This window comes from Rattus norvegicus, chromosome 14 (genome assembly GCF_021556685.1).
Source record: "Rattus norvegicus strain SHRSP/BbbUtx chromosome 14, alternate assembly SHRSP_T2T, whole genome shotgun sequence".
Classification (NCBI taxonomy): domain Eukaryota; kingdom Metazoa; phylum Chordata; class Mammalia; order Rodentia; family Muridae; genus Rattus; species Rattus norvegicus.
Window position 1 is genome coordinate 46,240,544 of NC_141547.1, and position 4,300 is coordinate 46,244,843.

General features: G+C 38.5%; 1 pseudogene; it reads right to left on the minus strand.

Annotated features, from left to right (window-relative positions):
- Positions 1 to 413: 413 nt before the first annotated feature.
- Positions 414 to 3,106, minus strand: Lin9-ps1 (lin-9 DREAM MuvB core complex component, pseudogene 1; annotated as a pseudogene).
- Between the last annotated feature and the right edge of the window lie 1,194 nt (positions 3,107 to 4,300).

Sequence of the window (4,300 nt, forward strand, 5' to 3'; positions counted from 1 at the left end):
ACAGGAAAATTGATAAACTACTGAGATTGTCTAGTGATCTGAAGACTGAGAAGTGGAAATAATTCATTGCATAATAATAGTACTTTGGGTGAATCATTCATTGCAAAGTGACAGAAAGTGTTCTGATTAAGCCATCACTAGGAACAATTAATGCTTTCTAATACAAAAAATAATATCAATGATCAATATAAGGTAGTCAGGAATTTCTGTTTTACTGCATTGTACATTTTCATAAATGTCTATGTTTTTAAAAGTAAACTTATTGCTGCATATTTCGAAGTTCATAATTATAGACAAAAGTTCATAAGGGGATTTTTTCTTTCTGTTTACCCTAGAAGAAACTGATTTCTTCGTGTTTCTGTTTTTAAAAGGACTTATGCCCATGATGCAATCCTCTTCTTTTTTTTTCAAGGAAAATAATCTTATTTCAGTTTTATTATACATTAATATACAAAAGTCTCATTTTATGAGATGTCAAACAATCAGAACCACCTCTATAGCTCTATTTTAAACTCCAAATCTGAAAGCAATTATATTTTGGCTTTATAATACTCTATATTAAAACAAACATTTTAAAATACATACTTTTTACAAGATTATTGTAGACAGGGTTTTTCTTAAAAAGAAAAAACCAAACCAAACAAGAAAACAACTAAAACCAAACCTCTCTGTAATTCACACTGGTCATATGCTTTCCTTATAAAATATTTTTACTTTATAAACTGTGTACTGTTGAGTTTTAACCAGTAATCTGGTTTAAAGTTGTGCAAATAAACAAAAAAATACGAAAATAGTGTGTTATCAGTCTTTTTTTAAAATAAATCTTAGCGATAGCGCTTTGTGCCCTGAATCATGGGAAGGCACGCCAAGTCCACTGCCGAAACCCAGCATTCCACAGCACAGCTCCCCTGCTCCTTCATTGTCTTCTGCTGATGAACAACAAAGCTTTTATAAATTATGATAAATTAAATATTATTATTACAGTTGATCTACAGAAGCGAGTCACACGGTCAGCATCTGTGACAGACATAAGGCCGTGCTTCCTTCCCATCTGCATCCCAGTGGCTTCCGTAAGACTAGGACTTCCTTCCCACACCCACGCGTCTATTCTGAAGCCTGAGATAGAACGGTCAACTGAGTCCACGGACTCGGGATTCTCAGATGAGATTCCCACCATCATGCATGGAAAGACCATACTTCTCCATGTTCTCTGTCACAGGAGTCATCTGCGTGTGCTGGGCAGAATTCATGCATGTATAAACTATGGTGAGCACATGAGACAGTGCATTCAGACAGGTTCAGGTTAAACATACTTGCTGATAAGCATGAAATATAAGCGACACTACTACACCTGGATGATGATAAAAGAACAATGAATAAACGCTGGTCAGCACTGCTGGCTAAGAAGCAGTACGGTGTACTACAAAGCCGTATCTGGAGGTGTACAGTTCTCTTGTTTCCCAGCAGATAGCTTATCTGGTGTTGGAAGCTTGGATTAATGAAAAGGACTCCTCAGACCACGGTCGTGTGCGGCTGGGTAGCAGGACTGCTGTGCTCAGTCCCTGTTAGTGTTGTTGGCTGCAAAGGCGTGCAGGTTCCCCATCTGGCTCAGGCCACTCTGGATATGTGCAACGTGGATTTCTACATTATTCTGAAAACAACTGATATTAGAAGCATCTATTGTGTTCTTTATGTCATTTAATGAATCTGTCAGGGATTTGAATTCAAAGGAATTCAGGTCTCCTCCCTCTGCCAGACACTTAATTTGTAATAAAATCGCAGTGAGCCTGGAGATTAAGTCCGTCAGATTTTCGTTTTCAACACAGGGCTGCCCTGAGGCAGAGTTGGCTTGCCGGACGATTTCCTGGGCTTCCTCCTCACACCTCCGCCTCATGTCTGTCGGCTGATCAGCAGGCTGGAGTCCCTGGTCTGGTGCAAGCTCGTAGCAGTACTGCTGAACCTTGTGTAGCACTTTGTTCAGGTCCTTGTTCAGCTGCTCCAGCTCCAGAACAATCGTTGCATACCGCCGCTGAAATTCAATGCCTATGGGCATGGAGTATGACTTCAGCTTTTCTGCTTCTGTGTTCATTTCCCTTAATTTCTTGATGTGCTCCTTTTTAATCATGAGGATTTTTGATAACTTAGTCACCTGGATAAGGAATTCTACTGGAAAGCCTCCTAACGTCTCCGTGTCAGAGCCAGAAATTTTACTTCTCCAAGCGACTGTCCTAGCAAGGGATCACCATCTGTAATTGGTGATTGGAGAGGAGGGGTGTAATGTAACCGTGGGGGGGTCATAAAAAACCGAGAAGGCCGCTGTTTCTGTCCAAAGGCAGCGATTGGCATTGTCTCATGAGGCTCATTACTAAGAACTTCATAGTCAGGAATGGTGTGAGTCCCAAGCCCTGTCCTATCGAAAGTTACTCTGTAAGTAGCATTAAGAGTATCCACAGCATCTATCTGACCAGTAAACAGACCATCGTGAATGCCACGTAATCGTGCTGTAACTTTGGTTCCAATAACCAGGGGTAGAGGAATTTCATCGGGGAGATCTTTGAACTGTGAAACATCTGCAACTTTCCTTTGTTGCAACAGCCTGATTTTCTGCCGCTTCTGTTTTAAGGCTGATCTCTCTTCCTCGAAAAATGCAGAAGAACACCTCCGAGGTTTTCCCATCAATCTCCTGATTTTTCCCCATTCTACTCTTGTTAATTTTCTTGTTTTTAAATTAGGAAAGGATTCCTTTAGACATACACAGAAGTCATTATCTCCTTCAAAAAGTGGCTTGTCTATGTTTGAGTAGAACCACTCATAGATGCACCATTTATGTGCTTTGGGAAGCTTGAGTAGGTTCCGCAATCGAAAACCAATCTTCTGTGATGCTTTCTTATCTGGTGTTGACATCGTTGCTGTAAATTTCTGAGGGATCATTGCGACTCTCTGGTTTCTTTTAGGTGACTTTGTATTTATTTGTCTGTCATCTTCATCAGAAAAGAGTCGACTTCTTTTTGAATTTCTGAAAGGCTTTTAAACTGACAAGGGCTTTCGCTGAAGAGCTCTCGTCAGGCAACTGGTCGAGCTCCGCCATCTTGAACGAGCCGCGCCGCTTTTTCCTGCAATCCTCTTCAAAATATGTCCTTTCGACCTGAGCTTAATCCCACATCATTTGTCCCAATCCTGTTTTTTCCCTGATCTTTTACTAAATTCCTCAATATAACAGATCATTCCCGAAAACTCTCCACAGCAACAATTTTAACAACTCCCTTTTTGTCAACTTCCTTTACTGCAGAACTATGTTTAGCAATCTTTGGGTACCTATTATTCAGAATTATGTCAGAATCCAAATGAAGGTATATGGTCCATCTGATTTAGAATTTATGAGTATATATGTGAGAGCCACTGTGAGTTAAATGATAAAAAGAAAAATTTGAAGACAGAAAATTAAAACACAATATTTGCAGAATTGAAGTAGAAGAATAACATAATATGTGATTGTTTTAAAGTTATTTAATGCTAAACAGAATCTAAAAGAGATGCCCAGTGAAATACAGAATATAAAAATGTAGGCATTTCCAAGAGGCCATTTTTACATTTTCAAAAACTCTTGCAGACAATTTGTCATAGACCTATGCAATTTGTGCAGAATTTTTTAAAGGAAAGAACAAGATGATATGATTTAACTGCATTATGCAGAAAACAATGATCTCTTGTTTTCCATCTTTGCTCGATTTATGAGCAGAGGAATTACTACCTTCTTGAAAAGATTTAATGTAAAATGTTATCTTCATTTTCACCATGTAATAACTGATTCCACTAAACTTGATATAAATACAATTTCAGATAAAATACAGTAGTTTATGAAAAGTAACTATTTACAAATTATGGTCACTTTATATGTCAACAAATGGCTTTTAGAGAGATCATCTTCTACATAGATTTTTTAATTTGACTCTAAATTTTATCAGATGCATATATTCCATCATAATAGTGTTTACTCATTAAACGGAATTAAAACGTAAAAATATCAGTGCAGCAATAGACTCAGAGTCTAAAAGTACTTCCTACTCTATCCTGGTGACCAGAGATCCACCTATGAAATCGCAGATGAAAGAGAGAGCTAAGTCTATAAAATTATTCTCTGACCTCTAAATAAAAATGTACCCACCTCAAGCACACGTACAACCCTCCCACCCCATGCCCCCACCTCTCTTTCTCTCTTTCTCTTTCTCTTTCTCTCTCTCTCTCTCTCTCTCTCTCTCTCTCTCACACACACACACACACACACACACACACAAACAAA